This window comes from Rattus norvegicus, chromosome 9, assembly GCF_036323735.1.
Source record: "Rattus norvegicus strain BN/NHsdMcwi chromosome 9, GRCr8, whole genome shotgun sequence".
NCBI lineage: Eukaryota > Metazoa > Chordata > Mammalia > Rodentia > Muridae > Rattus > Rattus norvegicus.
This window is the reverse complement of record NC_086027.1, coordinates 51,553,652-51,578,634: the sequence shown is the minus strand read 5'-3', so window position 1 is coordinate 51,578,634 and position 24,983 is coordinate 51,553,652. Positions and strand designations below refer to the sequence as shown.

General features: G+C 39.9%; 1 long non-coding RNA gene across 1 annotated transcript in view; it reads right to left on the bottom strand.

Annotated features, from left to right (window-relative positions):
- LOC108351921 (uncharacterized) overlaps positions 1 to 24,983 on the bottom strand; it is a 185,390-nt gene that overhangs the window by 59,291 nt on the left and 101,116 nt on the right. The window contains exon 2 of the long non-coding RNA XR_001839801.3: positions 20,732 to 20,920. This is a non-coding gene — a long non-coding RNA (uncharacterized LOC108351921). The remainder of the gene's footprint in view (positions 1 to 20,731; positions 20,921 to 24,983) is intronic.

The window sequence follows — 24,983 nt, the reverse complement described above, 5'->3', positions numbered from 1 at the left end:
TTTTATTAACATTTTGTGTAATAAAAACATCTGGACAATTATTTCCTTATTGCTTGGCACATATTAAACCAAGCAGTTGGCAGATGATTCAATGATCATCCTGGTTTAAGAAGCTACAGGAGAGCTGTGGGGACTAAGGTTGGAGTCTGTGGCTCTATATTTTAAGGGGGGAGCTCCATGTATGTTCAGGGAGGACTTCAATGTGAACATGCAAAGAGGTGTTCCAATAAGCTACAGGGCTTTCTTTGGCTTTTCTCCAGTAGTAGCTCAAATAAAATTTTGATACGGACTCAAATTACTCCTTGGGAATCCAGATTTGTGGCTATGTCAGCAGATGAGGCTCATTTTATGTTTGCACAGAAAGTGTGTGAAATCAAACTTCAAATCTGAATCAGATTTTTAAGACACATCTTTAAGCTGAGAATGAGTTCTTTTGTGAGCCTTTGTTGATCCTTTGACCACAAGGTCTTAGCCTGACTTGACACATCCCAGAGGGACCCTTCTTGTACAGACACCACAGATTGTGCAGGATGGATATACATTACTGAGGAACAACAGAAGGACAACACTTGAATAGTGCTGCTCCTTCAGAGGGTTAATTAAGCGAAGTTTGGAGGCCAGGGGTGGTGAAGGGTATCTCCCATTTGATATTTTCATATTTTCTTAATATCCAAAAGGAGATTCTATATAACGATGTGGAAATTAGAGGTTTACCACTTCTTCTTATGTAGAGTTCTCTATTTTATTATAACCATATTTACATTAACTTGTTGTTTCGGTTTAGCAAACATTTTTAACTAATGGAACTTATCTTAAAGAAAGGTGATACACACCTGTTCCAAGCTAAATAATTTGAAATAGAAAATGACATTAGAGAAAGGATTGAAAGAGCTGAAGGGGCTTGCAACCCCATAAGAACAACAATGCCAACCAAACAGAGCTCCAAGGAACTAAACCACTACCCAAAGGCTATACAGGGACTGACCCATGGCTCTGGCTGCATATGTAGCAAAGGATGGCCTTGTTGGGCACAAATGGGAGGAAAAGTCCTTGGTCCTAGTGTAGGGGAATGTTAGGGGATAGGAAGGGAGTGCTTGGAGAGGGGAACACCCTCATAGAAGAAGGGAAGGGGGTGGGATATGGGGCTTATGTCTGGTAATTCAGGAAAGGGAATAATATTTGAAATGTAAATAAAAAACATCCAATAAAAATATATACATACCTCTCTTGGGCATATACCCAAAAGATGCCCCAACATATAGCAAAGACACATGCTTCACTATGTTCATAGCAGCCTTATTTATAATAGCCAGAAGCTGGAAAGAACCCAGATGCCCTTCAACAGAGGAATGGAAACAGAGAAAACGTGGCACATCTATACAATGGAATATTACTCAGCTATCAAAAACAATGACTTTATGAAATTCATAGGCAAATGGATGGAACTGGAAAATACCATCCTGAGTGAGGTAACCCAATCACAGAAAAACACACATGGTATGCGCTCATTGATAAGTGGCTATTAGCCCAAATGCTTGAATTGCCCTAGATGCACAGAACACATGAAACTCAAGACGGATGATCAAAATGCGAATGCTTCACTCCTTCTTTAAAAGGGGAACAAGAATACCCTTGGCAGGGAATAAGGAGGCAAAGTTTAAAACAGAGGCAGAAGGAACACCCATTCAGAGCCTGCCCCACATATGGCCCATACATATACAGCCACCCAATTAGACAAGATGGATGAAGCAAAGAAGTGCAGGCCGACAGGAACTGGATATACATCTCTCCTGAGAGACACAGCCAGAATACAGCAAATACAGAGGCGAATGCCAGTGGCAAACCACTGAACTGAGAATGGGACTCCCGTTGAAGGAATCAGAGTAAGGACTGGAAGAGCTTGAAGGGGCTCGAGACCCCATATGAACAACAATGCCAATCAACCAGAGCTTCCAGGGACTAAGGCACTACCCAAAGACTATACATGGACTCCTGGGCTCCAACCTCATAGGTAGCAATGAATAGCCTAGTAAGAGCACTAGTGGAAGGGGAAGCCCTTGGTCCTACTAAGACTGAACCCCTAGTGAACGTGATTGTTGGGGGGAGGGCAGTAGTGGGGGGAGGATGGGGAGGGGAACACCCATATAGAAGGGGAGGGGGAGGGGTTAGAGAGATGTTGGCCCGGAAACCGGGAAAGGGAATAAGAAATACTCAAGTTAATAAAGAAAATATATATATATAAATTCATAAAAAATATATACATAAAAGTGACATTCACTACTGGAGAAAAACCTCTCCATAACCCTAATTGTGAGCAAAAATTACACATTACAGGTGAGACTGCCATGATTGTGCCTGAACTTATGTTATGTTAAGGCACACCATTTTGTACAAAAACAGACAGAAATCACTTAAAAATGAAATGCCTGAAAAGAGAAGGCAATGTAAAACAGGCACTCAGCATTTACTATCACTATGTTTATCTGATACAGTGGGTTGGGTACTGACTGAAGATGTTCACTAGTGGTTGCTAAGAGGGACACGAAGCTCACGGGAGAGCAAGCAGGTAGATCATTTGAAGAAATGGAACCTAGCGGTATGTGGTTATGTCCCTGGGGGTACCAGTACTGGAGGGTCATTATAATTATAATAAGGTACTGGTTAGTTCCCATGAAAGCAATGTGTTATAACCAGCAGGTTGGGCTTGAATCTCTCTGGCTTCTCATATGGCCAGGCAATATGTCCCCATGCTTTTACCAACACCATAGTTGTCATCTACACAGTCTGTTTTTTCAAGATTAACCAGTAGGTGTGCCTGATTCTGGACTCCTGCCTCCCACACTGAGTTGAAGAAATTTTCTTTCTTCTTTATAAAGTGCCCAGCCTCAACTGGTTTAATATAGAGCATCAGGAAACAGATTATGACACTTTACTAAAAATAAAATCACAACTTTCTGGCGGCCTGTTATCCCTTCATTTATTTCCTCCACAGACTTCCCTTGGTGACATAATGCTGTTGTAACAGGTCAGCATCAGAAAAGTTACATCGTATCTACATTTGTAACAGTTTGGTTCTATTTCTGAAGGTTAGAGCTCCTGAGCACATCTCTCAATATGAGTTCCAATTAATTCAATCCTCTGGCAAGATGGGTCACATCACAGGAACTGGAGAAGAGGAGGAAGCTCTAAGCACGTTGACCTCATCAGGACCGAGCCCACCGTCTGACACTTGTGCCCATGTTCACGGGCTGATTAATGAGCTGTCACTTTAGTTGTTGACTGGTGAATTATTTATACTTATAAACCACTAAATAATTTAAAGCTGATATCTTAAATTACAGCTGAGCGTGACAAGAAGGAGGTGGCTGCAGACTGCAGGTGGAGATCAGTGGCCTTGTTGCCAGGGCACCTTTGAACACCAGGCCTGCTGTCTAGTCTCCAGGAGAAAGATGGCAAAAAAAAAAAAAAAAAGAAGTGTGTAGGTCTGGCACAGCACATTTAAGAGAATGAAACACCTCAGCAATCAAGACAAACATTGCTTTGGACAAAAACAACCGTGGGATTTCTTGGAAGGTCATTAAAATTTTATAGGAAGTGAAAATCATCAGCTTCCAACATGGCCATCAAATCGTGGCAGACTCCGTTTTAAACTTTAACTTACAAACATTTACCGTGTCCTGTGACTGCAGATGGTGTGGGTGTGTCCACCCCTGGCTATAGAAGTTGGTTTTGTTTTCCTTTCCCAAGACAGCAAGCACAACTAAGAAATGAAATATTTATTAACAGGACATACAGTGGGATTGGGCTGCAGAGCGGTCAGCACAGGCAAGGCAAGGGAGTGGCTGAGTGTGACAGGCTTGAGAAGAAGAGAAGTCAGGGTTTGGAAAAGACACACAGCAGCTCACTGATGCCACAAAAACCATCCCAGGGTTAGCTAGGAAACCAAGACAAGGTGCAAGCCCAAACAAATCATTAAAGTTAAGTATATGTTATACAAATGAGGAGTGGCTACATTTTAAGACAGCATTTCTGTTGACTTAAGGCTCTTTTGACTGTGTTCTTAAAGGCCAAGCCTCAAGCGGTAATGGAGAGACAGCTGCTCGCATATATCACTGTGCACTGCACATAAAGATCTTTAACATGGGTCTCCATGTTCTTTAGAAACAAAGAGTAATAAAATAAATAAAATAAATAGTAACAGCAAATACTTGTTATAGTGAGTTCTTAAAAACTAACTTCCTTTGCTACTAATCTAGGATTGCTATGATTTTCCTGTCTTTAGAAACCTCTCACCAAAAATCTTAAGCCATACTCACCAAAACCAGGAAGATCTGAGACTTATGAGACCCTCCTTTAGTTAAATAAACAAGTCTGTAGGTAGAAGTTTTTGGTTCATAGGGTGGATTGGCTATAATCATAAGGAAAGTGTACAAGTAGACACAAGTCTTGCAGAGTGTTTTGGATACTCTGGGTCCTCCTGGTATTCCTTACTCAATAAAAGAATAGAAGATCCTGTTCACCTCCTGCTTCCCATAGATAAACAGTGATCAATGTCATTCCTCTGTCTCCTGGAGGGGTTGTCTGCATTTCTCATCTCCTACAACAAGATTATTGTGATGGTTTGCCTATGCTCAGCCCAGGGATTGGCACTATTAGAAGGTGTGGCCCTGTTTGGGTAGGTGTGTCACAGTGGACATGGGATTTAAGACCCTTATCCTAAATGTCTGGGAGCCAGTATTCTGGTAACAGCCTTCAGATGAAGATATAGAACTCTCAGCTTCTCTTAACCATGCCTTCCCGGGTGCTGCCACGTTCCCACCTTGATGATACTGGACTGAACCTTTGAACCCATAAGCCAGCCCCAATTAAATGTCCTTATAAGAGTTGCCTTGGTCATGGTGTCTGTTCACAGCAGTAAAATGCTAACTAAGATAATGATAAACCCACAAGTCTAGTCCTGATTTCCCACTTATTATTTTCAGAATCTTGAAAAGACATTGACATTTTGACTAAGGACTGGGCTGGAATTCTGGAATGAAAAATGACCCACAATTTTATGGATTGCATAGAATTGCTAGTGACACAGTTATATCAAGTTTCCAAAATTGGATATGATCTGCTTCATTTGTATAAAGTTTAGCAGACACTTGAGAAGAAATAGCAAATGACTGGCTTCTAAGTCAGGGTTATGTAGATCAGACAGTATGGGATTGTGCTGCTGTATTTGCCAAAATATGTAAATATTTTCCCTTTTCGTGTTACACATCCTATATACATGTACAGTAAGAGGAACAGTAATGCAGAATGAAAAATGAGATTGATCTCCTGTAGAGACTTGTAGAGACTCATGTACACACACATCTGTTCTAGTCAGCATACTACCCCAGAGTTATCATCTGCATTAGAAGACACAGTTAATCTGGGTTTCCAGACTTGATTAATGCCTGTTCAGGTTATTTTGTCCCATAACAGAGACACTCAACAGCTGTGCACGGGAAGTTCTTCATCCTCTTTAGAATAGGTGCACCATGAGGAAATAGTAGATAGAAGCAACACCATCAGGATGCCAGACACTAAATTGTTACCAAATTGTGTGAAATACAACAGGATGATTTTCTGCTGAATTAAAAGTATTAAACGGGACCAAAGGCAGCTTAATATGCAAAATATGCAAGTTATAATTGATAATTGCTTGTCATCCCATGAAACAAGAAATTACAACTTTCATTAGGAGAGATCCTGATATCAACTGTGAGGTGAGGGGAGGTTCAGAGTATCAGACAAGTGTCTTCTGTAATCATAAAAGTGCCTCAACTGACTATTTAAAAATCTCTCAAAATGAATGACTTTTTTTAAGGAAGGAAATTTTAGGAATGAGATAGAAGTTTAAAAACAAAAAGTCAAATAAATTTCCAAAACTGCAATGTAGCCAATACTGTATCTACTGGTTCTACATATTCAATTTGGACCAAACAAAGATCAAAGTTATAACTGAAAACTGTATCTATATGAAATGTCTATTCTTATCTGTCAAAACAGTATAAAATGGCATCATGTAGAGTGGGCCTTAAGACCATTAATTTGGTTTGGTATACCCATAGTGTTCCTGTCATTATTGTATCAATAGGCATATCCTTGAGGAAAACCATCATCATAGCTCACAGAGTACACATCTGGGTGGTCTTGACAATCACGTTATATTCCTGTCATGTGTATAGAACATTCCAGTAGTCTGGAAGCTAGCTAACTAGACTTCTCTCTGTTCTGTAACAGAAGTAGGTGGAGTCTGCAGTCAAAGGGTCTTACTGTTAAATTCTAGAAGATAGCCAACAGCATTGGCCATTTTCTGGATGTCTAGGCGATCCTATTGGCCAACAAAATGTAACCTATTCATTATACTGGGATTTCTGTTTGATAACATGTGGTGCCTAGTTGGAGTTTTCCCCTGCTCATTATAAGGTAACTCTAGTTAAATTAATTTGCATGTGCATGTATTAGATTTCCACATGACTTTAGTGCTATATTATCCCTCCTCATAATCCTGTCCCTACCCTAAACTTCCACTTCTCATCTCTAGAAGATACATCATTAAAAGTTAGGGAAGAAAAATTATTCAGTCAACCTAATTTTGCTGGGTCTATAATATTCCACTATCAAAGGAGGACACAGTAGAACTGTACATAAAAGTTTGCCATGTAGCTAAACCATTAATGATCCTTTACAGGAACTGATGATTTAACTATGTGGAAAAGGAAGTGTGTGAGATAAAGTCTCCTATTTCATATAAAAATAAACTTTAATGGAGATACAAAATTATAAAAATTTAACAAGATAAATAAAAACAAACTTTTATGACCTAACACTGGTTAAAAAACATGTTAAAATTCACATCAATACTACATCCCACAAAGAGAACTGATTTATAAACTAAACTACAAATTTTAAAATATCTGCAAAATATTACTCAGCTTTCTGTTCTGTAACAAAATACCAGGGGCAATAAGTGTAATAAATGGAAGTTTTTGCTAGCTCAGACTATCAGAGGTTACATGATATACTAACTCACCATTGGATAGCTATGTTGGGGAAGAACATTATAGCAGAAACATGTGGCAAAGATACTGCTCAATTCCTAAAAACTGGAGAGGGGAAAAGACAGAAAAAGAGCATCATATAGAGGCCCTAATATCTTCTTTAGGTACAAACCCTCAATGACACAATTTACTTTCAATAGGCCCCACCTCCTAAGGGTTCTCCTATCATTATAACACAGTAAGTTGATTATCAAGCTTAAAATCAGAGGACAATCTGGATCCAAACCCTAACAAGCCATCTTCATGACTCTCTGACGTATTTGAAGTTTGAAGGCAAGCTACAAAATGGAAGAAATAAATTGTTGCCCATCACCTCTGATGTGAGTTGGTGTCTAGAAGATATAACCATCAATCTCCACAGTGAAGACCCAAATACTTCAGTGTGGAATTGGCAAACCATGATGAGACATTTAGATAAAAATACAGATGTGCGAGTACCAGGTAAGGACATTAAAAATCACTTAGGAATTTGACATACTTTATACACCAAGATTGTTGCACAACAGAATACTGTTAAGACCTAGGAGACGTTCCCCATATTACAAAATAAGTTAAGCCAAATAGAAAGCAAAGCCAGGGATGATGACGCAGTTCTGCTATCGTAGGATGTGGGAGGCTGTGATAAGGAGATTGTGTGAGTTAACTTGGCCTACAAGTGAGACCCTGTCTACTAAGACAAAAGCAGTTAAGTACCCAATAGTAATCAGGGAAGAGGAGCAAAAGCTCACAATAAGGTATTGCTATCTAACACAGTGTTGAAATCATCAGGCAGAAGCAGTTGCAATGTCGCATGTTGGTTAGGATGGCAGGAAACTGGCCATCTCCAAATCAGCAGTGGGAAAGTAAATTGCAGACTCACTAAGAAAACCATGTTGGAAATTTCTTGTAAAATCTAAGATGCAATTTTCCAGTACAGCATTTGGAATTTGAGAAACTGGCCACAGAAACTAAAAAAAGAAATATAGTCTGCAAGGATCCTTATTCAAAATTTCTTCTTAACTATTCTCATTTATTATGGCCCCAAACTGAGAATAGTCCAGCTGCCTTCAATAGAAGAGGAGTTGATTGAGTGGTAGAAATGAAAATTGGGTGGAACACAATGAGGAGTGTTGAAGCATTTTGTGAAATCTTATCTCTTCCAAAGACTGCCATGACCAACCTTCCATGTACTGATGAGTAACTATGAACATTTACTTGTGTTGTCTAGTTCATCTACTTTACCTTTAGAAATGATCTGCTTTCGTTGCAAGGCTTACCTTGGATAGTCTACTTGGCTTACTTGGTGTCTTAGGGTTCTACTGCTGAGAACAGACACCATGACCAAGGCAACTCTTATAAGGGCAACGTTTAATAGGGGCTGGCTTACAGCTTCAAAGTTATCATCAACTTGAGAGCATGGCAGAGTCCAGGCAGACATGGTACAGGTGGAGCTGAGAGTTCTACAGCTTCATCTGAAGACTGCAAGCAGAATGCTGGCTTCCAGGCAGCCAAGATGAGGGTTTTAAAGCCTAAGGTCATAGTGGCACACTTACTCCAACAATGCCATGCTTCCAAATAGTTCCACACCCTGGGCTAGGCATACTCAAACCACCACATTTAGCTTTTCAATTGCATCTTTATCTCAGTTTGAGTTCTCCTTGCAATTTCTATCTCTTAAATTTTTCCTTTAAGTCCTAAATTGTCTTTGTTATTTTGTTCAGGCTTATATTTGTATTTATTTGACTATTGCTCTAATGTTTATTGTTAGCCTCTTGTATTTCAATGAAGTGTTTGTGCCCTTAAGCACCTTGAATTCTTTGATAAAATTTATGATTATTCTTTTAAATTTTGTTCCCTGAGGTCCATTTATGTAGTTCTCATTAGAGATGATTTCTATGGGACTAGTGGATTTGACAGGAGATGTGTTGTCTTGGTCATACATGTTTTGTTTGATTCTGTAATGTGACCTGGGCCCATTAACCTCTTTCTTTGGTTGTGTCTCTCATATTAGATTTTGGCCTGTTTTAGATTCATCCGGGGCAGGAACTGTGGCTGGAGGTAGGTCAGCCAGGTAAAGCTGGTGCATCAGCTGTTTAACTGGCCCAGGCAAAGATCATTTCTAAAGCTAAGGACAGGAGTTATCCCTGTTGGTGAAGAGATGCCAGTAGCCAGAAGGAAAGATGGCGGAGGCAAGGATCACAGCAAGTGTGGAGAGTGAAAAAGCAGGTCCAAGGACCATAGATTTGGAGCTAAGCTAGTGGGTGTTGAGATGGTGTCAGCTGGAGAGAGGAGTAGGAAATGGAAGAAGCAGTTTATCCTGCATGGTTGGCTTGTTCCTTGGTCTTGGCCTCCATACATGTTTGTATCTCATGTGAATATTTTGATAAACAAGTAAAATTTATATAGTTGTCTTCAAGAGATAAACGCATATGGGTTTCCTCACAAATGTTCATACAGTGAAATAGTTGAGGATTTCAAGCAAAGATGTTGAAAGCAACAACTTCATGCTTGCTCCTACTTTGGCCTCTCTCAGAGTTTGCCCTGTGATAAACAAGAGTGTATAGAAGAACAAAAGTGCATTCTATATGTGGTCACAGTGTGATCTCGTTTGCCTATTGCTGTACGTTCTTAGCCATCTCCACTTCTTCCTTTCTGCCATTCAACAAATCTACTGAATTATCAATGTCTGATACACTCTTTCCTTTCTTAATATGCAGTTGGCAGCCCTACAAAAATGCTCCTTGTTCTTTTTGGTGGATATCAAGTTTGGATGGGTTATCTAGTATCTTACAGTCTGGAAGGCATCAAGAAACTCTGGAAAAAAAGTATTGGAAGGGAAGTCGTGCCTCCCATCAGGTTTTATTCACAAGGCTAAAAGTTAAGTAAAATCAGAGCAGGAGAGATGGCGCAGTGGCTAGAAGTCATCTCTCAAGTTTAAGTGCAACTGCTATTCCAGGGGGCCCAATTTCAATTCCATGTTTGCATGGCAAAGAGTGCACCTTTATCGACCTTAGGTATTTAGAATAGAATACCTCACCTCTTTCTTTTAATGGAACTTGCCAGCTAGACAACTGGAGTCTCTCTTAGAAGGATGGCTCCTTAAAGAGCTGCATCACAAATGGAATAGGTATAACAGAACTTTTGGCAGGAGCCGCTGTCCCCTGCTAGATGTCTTCTTACTCTTTAGTGTTACAGTATGCCTCCTCTGACCTCTCAGTACAGCATAATGGAACATCTCCCACTTACTCTTATCAAAGTGCTTCCTGAGAATTTTCTGCTTTGTTAGTCTTATCATAAGAAATGATGATGATGGTGGTGCTGGTGGTGGTGGTGGTGGTGGTGGTGGTGGTGGTGGTGGTGGTGGTGGTGTGTGGTGGTGGTGGTGATGGTGATGATGATCATGATCATGATGATCATTAAGATGATCTTGGTCCACTGTTTCTCTACTAGTGAGATAGGAACTATGTAAACATTAGTTACCTGAAAATTGGAGGTTGCTGTGGTAACTTTTAGCTATTTATTTCTGAGCATATCTTGATCAATAAGAAAGGAGAGAGAGAGAGAGAGAGAGAGGGAGAGAGAGAGAGAGAGAGAGAGAGAGAGAGAGAGAGAGAGAGAGAGAGAGAGAAAATACTCAGAGTCTTTGGAACTTTTCTCAAGAACTAGATGGAAATCATTAAATAATGGGGGTATTATAATTTTATCTTATTGTAGCATTAATTCAATAATATCCCCTTTCATACTCCCTTTCAACATTGTGAAGAATGTCAAAGTAAAAAAATAACAAGAGGTATATGTGTTTTTATAGGCTCAACTTCCTGACAAGGGAATAAATACAAATTTATAACTTCTTAAAGAAAACTTTAGCATGTCACTGATGGGCATTTGAATAGACCCACATAGTGTGAAGCATCTGGCTTGCTTTAGAATCCAAAACTGGAAGAATATAGATCAGCTCTGACGCCAGAGGAAAACACCAAACGCCATCTGGAACCCTGGTGCACGGAAGCTCCCGGAAAGGGCGGCGCAGATCTTCCTGGTTGCTGCCACCGTGGAGAGCTCCTAAGCAACACCCCACGAGCAAACTTGAGCCTCGGGACCACAGGTAAGACCAACTTTTCTGCTGCAAGAGACCTGCCTGGTGAACTCAGGACACACAGACGCAAAATTCCTCTAGAACCTGGCACTTCCAGTGCTTAGCGGGAGTCCCAAACCTGCGGATCCCTGCCCGCAGCAGCTCTCTGCTCCCAAACCCTGTGGGAGAGAGACCTCACCGCCTGGACAGGTGGGCACTCCTGAGACTGCAGAGCGGAAGAGACCACCAACACCGCCCACCCCTGCCCACATCCCTGGCCCAAGAGGAAACTGTATACGGCCTCTGGGTTCCCGTAGAGGAGGGCCCAGGAGCAGCAGGTCTGCTGCGTCTGAGACACCACTGGAACCTGAAGGGACCGACCGGATATACAGTTCTCTGCACCCAAACCCCGTGGGAGGGAGAGCTAAACCTTCAGAGAGGCAGACACGCCTGGGAAACCAGAAGAGACTGCACTCTGCACACATCTCTGACGCCAGAGGAAAACACCAAACGCCATCTGGAACCCTGGTGCACGGAAGCTCCCAGAAAGGGCTGCGCAGATCTTCCTGGTTGCTGCCGCCGTGGTGAGCTTGTAAGCAACACCCCACGAGCAAACTTGAGCCTCGGGACCACAGGTAAGACAAACCTTCCTACTCCAAGCAACCTGCCTAATGAACTCAGGACACAGGCCCACAGGAACAGCTGAAGACCTGTAGATAGGAAAAACTACACGCCCGAAAGCAGAACACTCTGTTCCCATAACTGGCTGAAAGAAAACAGGAAAACAGGTCTACAGCACCCCTGACACACAGGCTTATAGGACAGTCTACCCACTGTAAGAAATAGAAGAACAAAGTAACACTAGAGATAATCTGATGGCGAGAGGCAAACGCGGGAATCCAAGCAACAGAAGCCAAGACTACATGGCATCATCGGAGCCCAATTCTCCCACCAAAGCAAACACGGAATATCCAAACACACAAGAAAAGCAAGATCTAGATTTAAAATCACATTTGATCAAGATGCTGGAGGACTTCAAGAAAGACGTGAAGAACTCCCTTGGAGAAACACAGGAAAACATAAATAAACAAGTAGAAGCCCACAGAGAGGAATCACAAAAATCCCTGAAAGAATTGCAGGAAAACACAATCAAACAGTTGAAGGGATTAAAAATGGAAATAGAAGCAATCAAGAAAGAACACATGGAAACAACCCTGGATATAGAAAACCAAAAGAAGAGACAAGGAGCCGTAGATACAAGCTTCACCAACAGAATACAAGAGATAGAAGAGAGAATCTCTGGAGCAGAAGATTCCATAGAAATCATCGACTCAACTGTCAAAGATAATGTAAAGCAGAAAAAGCTACTGGTCCAAAACATACAGGAAATCCAGGACTCAATGAGAAGATCAAACCTAAGAATAATAAGTATAGAAGAGAGTGAAGACTTCCAGATCAAAGGACCAGTAAATATCTTCAACAAAATCATAGAAGAAAACTTCCCTAACCTAAAGAAAGAGATACCCATAGGCATACAAGAAGCCTACAGAACTCCAAATAGATTGGACCAGAAAAGAAACACCTCCCGACACATAATAGTCAAAACACCAAATGCACAAAATAAAGAAAGAATATTAAAAGCAGTAAGGAAAAAAGGTCAAGTAACATATAAAGGCAGACCTATCAGAATCACACCAGACTTTTCGCCAGAAACTATGAAAGCCAGAAGATCCTGGACAGATGTCATACAGACCCTAAGAGAACACAAATGCCAGCCCAGGTTACTGTATCCTGCAAAACTCTCAATTCACATAGATGGAGAAACCAAGATATTCCATGACAAAACCAAATTTACACAATATCTTTCTACAAATCCAGCACTACAAAGGATAATAAATGGTAAAGCCCAACATAAGGAGGCAAGCTACACCCTAGAAAAAGCAAGAAACTAATCGTCCTGGCAACAAAACAAAGAGAAGAAAACCACACAAACATAACCTCATATCCAAATATGAATATACAGGAAGCAATAATCACTATTCCTTAATACTTCTCAACATCAATGGACTCAACTCCCCAATAAAAAGACATAGATTAACAAACTGGATACGCAACAAGTACCCTGCATTCTGCTGCGTACAGGAAACACACCTCAGAGACAAAGATAGACACTACCTCAGAGTGAAAGGCTGGAAAACAACTTTCCAAGCAAATGGTCAGAAGAAGCAAGCTGGAGTAGCCATTCTAATATCAAATAAAATCAATTTTCAACTAAAAGTCATCAAAAAAGATAAGGAAGGACACTTCATATTCATCAAAGGAAAAATCCACCAAGATGAACTCTCAGTCCTAAATATCTATGCCCCAAATACAAGGGCACCTACATACATAAAAGAAACCTTACTAAAGCTCAAAACACACATTGCACCTCACACAATCATAGTAGGAGATGTCAACACCCCACTCTCATCAATGGACAGATCACAGAAACAGAAATTAAACAGAGACGTAGACAGACTAAGAGAAATCATGAGCCAAATGGATTAACAGATATTTATAGAACATTCTATCCTAAAGCAAAAGGTTATACCTTCTTCTCAGCTCTTCATGGTACTTTCTCCAAAATTGACCATATAATTGGTCAAAAAACGGGCCTCAACAGGTACCGAAAGATAGAAATAATCCCATGCATGCTATCAGACCACCACGGCCTAAAGCTGGTCTTCAATAACAATAAGGGAAGAACGCCCATATACACGTGGAAGTTGAACAATGCTCTACTGAACGATAACCTGGTCAAGGAAGAAATAAAGAAAGAAATTAAAGACTTTCTAGAATTTAATGAAAATGAAGGTACAACATACCCAAACTTATGGGACACAAAGAAAGCTGTGCTAAGAGGAAAACTCATAGCACTGAGTGCCTGCAGAAAGAAACAGGAAAGAGCATATGTCAGCAGCTTGACAGCACACCTAAAAGCTCTAGAACAAAAAGAAGCAAATACACCCAGGAGGAGTAGAAGGCAGGAAATAATCAAACTCAGAGCTGAAATCAACCAAGTAGAAACAAAAAGGACCAAGAAAGAACCAACAGAACCAAAAGTTGGTTCTTTGAGAAAATCAACAAGATAGATAAACCCTTAGCCAGACTAACAAGAGGACAGAGAGAGTGTGTCCAAATTAACAAAATCAGAAATGAAAAGGGAGACATAACTACAGATTCAGAGGAAATTCAAAAAATCATCAGATCTTACTATAAAAGCCTATATTCAACAAAACTTGAAAATCTGCAGGAAATGGACAATTTCCTAGACAGATACCAGGTACTGAAGTTAAATCAGGAACAGATAAACCAGTTAAACAACCCCATAACTCCTAAGGAAATAGAAGCAGTCATTAAAGGTCTCCCAACCAAAAAGAGCCCAGGTCCAGACGGGTTTAGTGCAGAATTCTATCAGAAGACCTCATACCAATATTATACAAACTATTCCACAAAATTGAAAAAGATGGAGCACTACTGAATTCCTTCTATGAAGCCACAATTACTCTTATACCTAAACCACACAAAGACCCAACAAAGAAAGAGAACTTCAGACCAATTTCCCTTATGAATATCGACGCAAAAATACTCAATAAAATTCTGGCAAACCGAATCCAGGAGCACATCAAAACAATCATCCACCATGATCAAGTAGGCTTCATCCCAGGCATGCAGGGATGGTTTAATAGACGGAAAACCATCAATGTGATCCATTATAAAAACAAACTGAAAGAACAAAACCACATGATCATTTCATTAGATGCTGAGAAAGCATTTGACAAAATTCAACACCCCTTCATGATAAAAGTCCTGGAAAGAATAGGAATTCAAGGCCCATACCTAAACATAGTAAAAGCCATATACAGCAAACCAGTTGCTAACATTAAACTAAATGGAGAGAAACTTGAAGCAATCCCACTAAAATCAGGGACTAGACAAGGTTGCCCACTCTCTCCCTACTTATTCAATATAGTTCTTGAAGTTCTAGCCAGAGCAATCAGACAACAAAAGGAGGTCAAGGGGATACAGAACGGAAAAGAAGAAGTCAAAATTTCACTTTTTGCAGATGATATGATAGTATATTTAAGTGATCCCAAAAGTTCCACCAGAGAACTACTAAAGCTGATAAACAACTTCAGCAAAGTGGCTGGGTATAAAATTAACTCAAATAAATTAGTAGCCTTCCTCTACACAAAATAGAAACAAGCCGAGAAAGAAATTAGGGAAACGACACCCTTCATAATAGATCCAAATAATATAAAGTACCTCGGTGTGACTTTAACCAAGCAAGTAAAAGATGTGTACAATAAGAACTTCAAGACTCTGAAGAAAGAAATTGAAGAAGACCTCAGAAGATGGAAAGATCTCCCATGCTCATGGATTTGCAGGATTAATATAGTAAAAATGGCCATTTTACCAAAAGCAATCTACAGATTCAATGCAATCCCCATCAAAATACCAATCCAATTCTTCAAAGAGTTAGACAGAACAATTTGCAAATTCATCTGGAATAACAAAAAACCCAGGATAGCTAAAACTCTCCTCAACAATAAAAGGACTTCAGGGGGAATCACTATCCCTGAACTCAAGCAGTATTACCGAGCAATAGTTATAAAGACTGCATAGTATTGGTACAGAGACAGACAGATAGACCAATGGAACAGAATTGAAGACCCAGAAATGAACCCACACACCTATGGGCACTTGATTTTTGACAAAGGAGCCAAAACCAACAAATGGAAAAAAGATAGCATTTTCAGCAAATGGTGTCGGTTCAACTGGAGGTCAACATGTAGAAGAATGCAGATCGATCCATGCTTATCACCCTGTACAAAGCTTAAGTCCAAGTGGATCAAGGACCTCCACATCAAACCAGATACATTCAAACTAATAGAAGAAAAACTAGGGCAGCATCTCGAACACATGGGCACTGGAAAAAATTTCCTGAACAAAACACCAATGGCTTATGCTCTAAGATCAAGAATCGACAAATGGGATCTCATAAAACTGCAAAGCTTCTGTAAGGCAAAGGACACTGTGGTTAGGACAAATCGGCAACCAACAGATTGGGAAAAGATCTTTACCAATCCTACAACAGATAGAGGGCTTATATCCAAAATATACAAAGAACTCAAGAAGTTAGACTGCAGGGAGACAAATAACCCTATTAAAAATGGGGTTCAGAGCTAAACAAAGAATTCACAGCTGAGGAATGCCGAATGGCTGAGAAAACACCTAAAGAAATGTTCAACATCTTTGGTCATAAGGGAAATGCAAATCAAAACGACCCTGAGATTTCACCTCACACCAGTGAGAATGGCTAAGATCAAAAACTCAGGGGACAGCAAATGCTGTCGAGGATGTGGAGAAAGAGGAACACTCCTCCATTGTTGGTGGGACTGCAGACTGGTACAACCATTCTGGAAATCAGTCTGGAGATTCCTCAGAAAATTGGACATTGAACTGCCTGAGGATCCAGCTATACCTCTCTTGGGCATATACCCAAAAGATGCCCCAACATATAAAAAAGACACGTGCTCCACTATGTTCATCGCAGCCTTATTTATAATAGCCAGAAGCTGGAAAGAACCCAGATGCCCTTCAACAGAGAAATGGATACAGAAAATATGGTACATCTACACAATGGAATATTACTCAGCTATCAAAAACAACAACTTTATGAAATTCATAGACAAATGGTTGGAACTGGAAAATATCATCCTAAGTGAGGTAACCCAATCACAGAAAAACACACATGGTATGCACTCATTGATAAGTGGCTATTAGCCCAAATGCTTGAATTACCCTAGATGGCTAGAACAAATGAAACTCAAGACGGATGATCAAAATGTGAATGCTTCACTCCTTCTTTAAAAGGGGAACAAGAATACCCTTGGCAGGGAATAGAGAGGCAAAGATTAAAACAGACACAGAAGGAATACCCATTCAGAGCCTGCCCCACATGTGGCCCATACATATACAGCCACCCAATTAGACAAGATGGATGAAGCAAAGAAGTGCAGGCAGATAGGAACCACATGTAGATCTCTCCTGAGAGACACAGCAAGAATACAACAAATACGGAGGCGAATGCCAGCAGCAAAACACTGAACTGAGAACAGGACCCCCGTTGAAGGAATCAGAGAAAGAACTGGAAGAGCTTGAAGGGGCTCGAGACCCCATATGAACAACAATGCCAAGCAACCAGGGTTTCCAGAGAATAAGCCACTACCTAAAGACTATACATGGACTGACCCTGGACTCTGACCTCATAGGTAGCATTGAATATCCTAGTAAGATCATCAGTGTAAGGGGAAGCCCTGGGTCCTGCTAAGACTGAACATGATTGTTGGGGGGAGGGCGGCAATGGGGGGAGGATGGGGAGGGGGACACCTCTAAAGAAGGGGACGGGGAGGGATTAGGGGGATGTTGGCCCGGAAACTGGGAAAGGGAATAACACTCGAAATGTAAATAAGAAATACTCAAGTTAAAAAATAAATAAAAAGAAAAAAGATATAAAAAAAATCCAAAACTGGAATAGAAGTAGACACTCTAAGACTTCTTTGTTACATACACAGATTTTCCCATTTTAATTGAATTTTGAGTGTTGATTTTAGTGTGTTTATAAAATAGGACATTGACTGTCATCTTTTATCACTCTGTCTTAATGTCTTAAGACTAGGTCTCTCACAGAAGTGGGTTTGTCTCCATTTCTGTCTACTGAGTTCCCAATGATCTCCATCAATGAACCTAGGGCTACAGGCATTGACAACTATACCTGACCTCTTATATAAGTGCTGAAGGTTTGAACAGAGATATTCTTCTTAGACATCAAGTACACTTGCCATGTGAGTTGAGTCCCTTGTCCAAAAAGAAAGACTCTGTACATGGAGACTTTCCAGTAGTAGAATCACAGCTACTCCATGTGATGCCTATATGTGATGCCTTTACTAAGATTTCCGTGTGTCCTGTTTGTTTGTTTGTTTTGTTTGTTTTTGTTTTTCTGGGTTTTTGTTGCTATTTTTTAATTTTTTGTTGTTATTTATTGTTGTTGTTGTTGTTCTTTGTCTGTTTGTTTTTCTTTTCGATCAACTTGACACCAGCTAGAGTTATCTGGGAAAAGGAACCTCAACTGAGAAAAATCCTCTATCTTGATTACCTGTCGGCAAGTTTATAGATCTTTTTCTTGATTTATGATTGATCTGGACAAAGTGTAGCTATGGTTGTTGGGGGAGGAATAATGCTACCCCAGGGCAGAGACTCCTAGATTGAATAAGAAGGCAGAATGAGGAGGCCAGTAAGTAGCACTCCTTCCTGTCTTCTGTTTCAGTTCCAGCCCCTACTTCCTCTTTCGACACACTGTCTCTTGGATTGTAAGATGCCCATTCCTACACAAGTTGCTTTTGGTCTTAGTATTTATTACAGAAACAGAAATTCCAACTAAGTCACTCTGTGAAGGCGAATATGGCAAGCAGGGCTTGGTGAACTATTTCTGGGAAGGAGCAGATTACAGAATCTTTTCAGACTTTGTGAAAGTCACTGAACCCCATTGCCTCAGTACTAAAGCAGTCACAGAAAACAGTCCAATGAATGCATCTCCCTGTGTTTCAAGTCTTCGTCTGTAAAATCCAACAGTGGACCAAACTGTGCTGTAGGTCAGTAGTTGAGCAGCTACTGTGACTGTGGACGAGTGTGTGGCTGCTTCATTTAATCTGTACACTGAAATTGTCCACTTCTTTATTCATTCTGAAAATATATTCAATATTTTCACTTCTTTCATGACCAAATAGAAGCATTAGTTAGGCATGAGGTATAACCAATTTAACCAAATCACGCCTACAGAGACTCCATCATATCATATTCTTTCTGTTTGTTTGTGTATGTTTTGAAGCAGAGGGTGGGAGGAGAGTATTTGTTCCTGTGTTCCTATGTGAAGGTCAGAGGCTGACACTGACAGTGTTCTGTTATCATCCACCTTATTTTTGAAGCCCACTCTCTCAATGAATCTGGATTTTAGTGATTGACTAGATTAGCTCGTGCGTTCCAAAGACCCATGTTTCTCCTAGCTGCCATCATAAGGGTAGAGCTGAATGGTATCCTGCCTTGCTGCTCCCTGCAACCACTGCATTTCCAGAGTCATCTTCCTGATACATATCCCCATTTTTTTTGTATTATTTCATGCACCAAACTGAGAAGAATGACTGAAGAGGTCAAGAGCAGAGGGAAAACTTGGGGCTTATGGATTTATTGCTAGTTTATACTCTACTTCCTTTAGGTATTTTATTTAATTAAAATATCATTATATCATTTCTCTTCCCTCAACCAATCCCTTGTCCTCACTCCCTCCCTCTCAATTTCATGACCTCTTTTTCCTTTAAGTACAATTACATACACATAATGTTAATAGATATTTCATGAGGGTGCTTTTTTGGTGGGAATTGGACTATGCAACTGTGAAGCGCAAAAGAGGTTCAGGCTTCATGAGCAAGCTGTTATGTAATTTACTGTAAATGGTGTATGTGTGTGTATATGTATATATGTGTATATGTATATATAAATATATGTATATATGTATATATTTGTGTATATGTATATATAAATATATATGTTGTGGTATATGTATATTTATGTGAATATATATATGTATATATATAATTTCTAAGTGCTTTTAAAATATATAACATTATATCCACAGGTAAATGTAGCTCTTACCCCTCACAAAAGCAGCATCTTTCTGTAACAGACAGACAATTACAGATAGACAACTGGTTAAATGTGGAGAGTAACTAACCATGGCTGCACAACCCCAGTTATATCGCCAAAAAGATCTCTCTTCCTACAGCTCAGACAGCTTCAATGACCAGGGAGCAGAAAGACTGTAAGAGCCACAGGACCAGGGAAGGCATCTGTTCTAGAGATAGTGTCTTCTCTGTAGAAAAGGGATGCTCCATCCATGAAACATCACCAATATATTTGTCTAAACAGACCTGCACAATGATTATACCAGCTTATATGCCAACATTGCAGGGGAGAATTGCGTCTTACTAATCCCACCAAGTGCCTAGAAGAAGAGCTATACACAAGTAATGACTACTGAGCAAGGGAGACTAAGTCTTCTCTAGAAATACGTCCTTCAAGTGATTATCTACTTGTTCATTAACTTGGGCAAATGAAACAGTATTTATTTTCTGCAATCTTTGAAAATGAATGTAACCTCTATAACAATGCCCCTGGTCACGTGTTCATATGTAAGGTATCACTGTACCACCAGAAACAGCAATAAAAATGCCAGTAGAACATTATAAATTTAAAGGTGTTGTTTACTCAGGGTTCTCCAATGAAACAGAGAAAAAGATATTTAATAAATATTTTATGAGGAGAATTTTTATGGGCATTGGATTATGTAAGTATGGATGATAAGTTCTGTAGTCTTCCAAAAGCAAGCAGTGTTCTAATTTCCTCGAGATCGAAATCTAGAGGATCAGGGAAGCTGATCTTGTAAATGCCAACTGAAGTCAAAAGACAGAATCTGGAAAGTACTTACATACATCCTGAAGTCTAAGACCAGAGAAACAAGCATCCACAAGGAGAAGCCATGTTCTGGATCCAGAAAGAGAGTCCACCCTTCCTCTTCATTCATCCCCTCTGGGTCCCACTAGGTAGGATGATATTTATCCATATGGACAGGTTCTTCCTTCTTCATGTAACAATTTGGTTATCTTCTCAGAAGTCTCTAATAGGCACAATTAGAAATAATATCTTATGAGTTATTTGTGATTCTCTTACCCCAGACAAGTTGGCACATAACACTGACAAACGCATGTGGCTTAAATCGAAGGAATAATGTGGATGATAAGATTGCAGTGGCTCATGGTAGCAAGTTGAATGAGTCTTTATTAATGGAGTGTATGACAGTGTATGACTAAAGCACAAATTCTACTGCCTACCGACTTCTGGGGAAAAAAAAAGACAAAACTTACCATAGAGCACTCAAGAAAGAATGGTGACATTTTGTGAATTGGAAAGGGAATACAATCAGCCACCCTATGTCAGAATATCATGGGGGTTCCTAAGAGACACTCTTTAAAAGTAGCAAGTAACTCCAGAAACATACATAAGCAGCTAGTCATTGAAATGGAGAAGAAAAGTTCACAATAACCAAGCTATGAAATCAGAGTGGATGTCCATCTACTGATGAATGGACTGCATAGCACACAATGGAATTTACTCAGCCACACGGAATGTAATTATGTCATTTGTGGGGAAATTGATGGAGCTGGAGATCATCATGTTAAGTCAAATAAGCCAGACCCAGAAAGACAAATCATGGATTTGGGGAGTCAGATTTAATATGTAGGGGTTTTTTTAATTCATAAAAAAATATAAGGAAGGATTTATGGGAAGAGGAAGAGAACAGCTGGAGTACGAGACTATGACGGGGGAGGGGTGGATAAATGTGAGCAGCCTGTATGTTATACCTGTATAAAAAGGTCAAAACAAAAATTATTACTTTGCTCAATTAATATCCACAAAATAGTAAATAATTTGATGAAATATGCAGTCTTAGCTTCTCTGCTCAACTCATTGCTTTTGCATATATCTTCTTTCAGGGCTCATTTTGATTTAGCTTCAGTGGTGTCCTTGACCTGTGGAGTTGTCTGGACACAGTTCTTTAGGCGTGTGTTTTCACTCACCCTGTGCACTGCATAAGTGTTGCTAATGTTCAGCCTTCCGCCCTAGACTCTGGCCTGCTTCTTGCCCATTTTCTTTTAGTTCTACTCTTCTCCTATTGTGCAAACTACAGACACCGTGGACCACTATTTATTTTGCAACCTTACCCATAGCATCTTGGCTTCAGATTTAGGTCTCTGAGCCATCTAAATTGTTCTGCTAACCAAGTTAAATCCCAGAGCTCAGAGCAGCTACAGGGAGGGCTTCCTACGTCTCATGCCTGGGCTGTAATTGAAATTAAAGTAAATTATTCACACAGTGCACATTAATGTTGGCGCGGCTCCTCTGTCTTCTTCCCAAATGACATTATGAGTTATGCCAAACTCGACTCATTTCCATTTTTGATACGTTTAACGAGTGGTAGATGAAGAGAATACTATTGGTTCAGTATAACTTAATTTTAGTCGGGCATTTAGGGAAAACAATGACTCTAACTTTTGGACAGGGTAGGTAAGTACCAATTGCAGGATAGAAAGGTAGCAGAATACTAATACTAATACTAATACTAATACTAATACTAATACTAATACTAATACTAATAATAACAACAACAACAAAAGGGTCAGTGGGTGAATACGTGCTGGATAAGAACCAGAACACAGGGCTCTGTTTCCATTTGTTTTATTCAATATTTTTCTATTGACTAACCCTTGATCAATATTGTCATTAACAGCATATTAAAGTTTACATTTATGTATTTGTACCAGTCTAAATTTGAGATTAAAGAAGACTAGGAAAAGGAGCTAAAATATCACAAAAGAAGTGCGTCTTGAAATGGTAGTCCTGGTAACATTCACAGCTATTATAAGTAGATAATGGCTCATGTGCATTAGGGCTCAACATGAACAAAGGCGATGCTGTCACTACAGCATACCTTTGGAGATGGATGTCAAGATACATAACTGTTGTTTCTCTCCTCTTCTTTATTTCTCTGTCTCCTGCTCCTTCTCTCTATAATCCAGAATAATGAGGGACACGTGGAAACAAATACATAATCTCAAAGGTCATCTCTGGTGATAGAACTATGTTTATTTTCTCCTTTATTTTAAATTTTAAAAAAATTCAACCATCAAGCAGTGTTGCCTGTCAGGTGATATATCTGTTCATTTATTAACTAACGGCTACTGCAAAAATAATGATAGATAAGCCTGTGTGAGAATGTGGAAAGGAATCACTACTTCACTGTTGGGTGGGAAGTTAGCACAGTCACTGTGGAAAAATCACAGGAAGGATCCTTAGAATTTCTTAAATAAAATTGTCCCATAACCCATAATTCTCTATAATGAGTACAACATTCCTCAAACTGAACAATATGTTGAAGGGATAGTCCATGTTCACGAAAGGAGTCTTAACAATTATTGGACTGTATATAGATTCAACTTACGTTCTAATGACCTACAAAAGAAAAGGTAGCATAGATGACAATGGACTTTCCCTGCTTGCAGTTCATTCTCACTGCAGTGGTGGTTACTGCAGCCTGGAGTGGCTGACTGATAGGTGTCTGGAGAGATGGGTGATGCTGCTCACAGGGTGTAAATTCTGCCTTAAAAGAATGTGTTCAGGAGAGCTATTGTTTGGCATGATGACAGTGTCAATGATGATATATCATGTCTTGAAAAATAAGAAGAGTTTCTTACCAGGAGTGCAATATATAAGCAAGGCCCTACCTTTCTTAATCAGCAACATCCAGCTGCTCATTAGGTATGTACAGTTCAAAACGGCTTCTGTACATGCAAATGCAATAATCTGGATTAATTTAAAAGTATTTTATAAAGAGACAAAACGAAGGGCAAAATAAAAATACAGTTTAAAAATGACGTGATGTCAAGATGGATCAGCACATCATAGCCCTTGCTATTCTTTCCAAGGACCCAGGTTTATGTCTCAGCACCCACACTGTGGCAAACAACCATTTGTAACTCCAGTTGTAGGGAATGCAGTGCCCTCTTTTGGCCTCTGTGGCCATAAGGCATGCATATTGTGTACACACACACATGCAGGCAAAACGCTGATATATGTAAAATTAAAAATAGAAATATAAGCAGGCTTGAGGTAAAGCTCTTCATTGAAAATTCGGTGCCACATGTGTGGGATAGGAAGTTATCTTTTACTCCAGAGAGTTTGGTTGCTTTTACTCCTTAGAGCAAACAGACACGGCTAGTAAGGGATGAAGTCTTAATTGGCCCCCTATGCTAAATCCCGTTTCAGAGAATCTTAATGTGTCCTTTCATTCTTTCTAAGAATTTGGTTCCTTATACCTGTTAGAATACCTTCTTCCCTGCAATTGGGGTTTTTGTCCAGTTGCTCCAGGGATCTACCTTGTCAGAACCAAGGATATCATGTCTAACTGGGACCCAGATACCGACAGCCACGAGTAAGGTGAGGTGTTCAGGACTGAGACCTGTGAACACAGAGCAGGAGTCTTCTAAGACTCGCCAGTGTTTCATGGAGGCTCTGATCTTTTATTTAGCATTAAGGTTACTGACACTTCCTAGCATGTCTGTATGTCCTGGTTGAAAGCTTTGTAGTGTTCCTGCTTCTTTCTGTCTTTTTTTTCTGGTAGTAAAACTTTACAACTTTCCCCTGAAACCAAGAAGAGAATTGCTGAAAATTACATATAGGCAAGCAACTGGGAAAAAAATTTAAAAAAAAAAAGAAAAAGAAAAAGAAAAACTGTCCTTTACACAGAAAGAAAGCAGTCATAATATTGAATTCTACTGTTTAATGAGATATTTAAATTATATATAATCAAGGGGAAACCTATTATTTTCAATGATTTAAGGGCTCCCATATGAAAGATGAAATACAGGAGTCTCAGAAGATACTCTTGCAGCCTGTCTTCCCCTGACTCTGAAAGAGCCGTGGAGAGATCAGTGAACAGCAGCTTCCTCTGCTTCCCTTCTCCTGCCGCGTACAGGCAGTCATCTGTGTTCTTTTCTATCGGGATGCCCTTCTTAAAGGTATTCCACCCGATCTCTCTGTAGGTGGATTCAAATGTCAGGACTGTGACCTACAGCAGGCAGGTAGGCTGCAGGTCTTCACATCTGACTTAAAAAAAATCACTG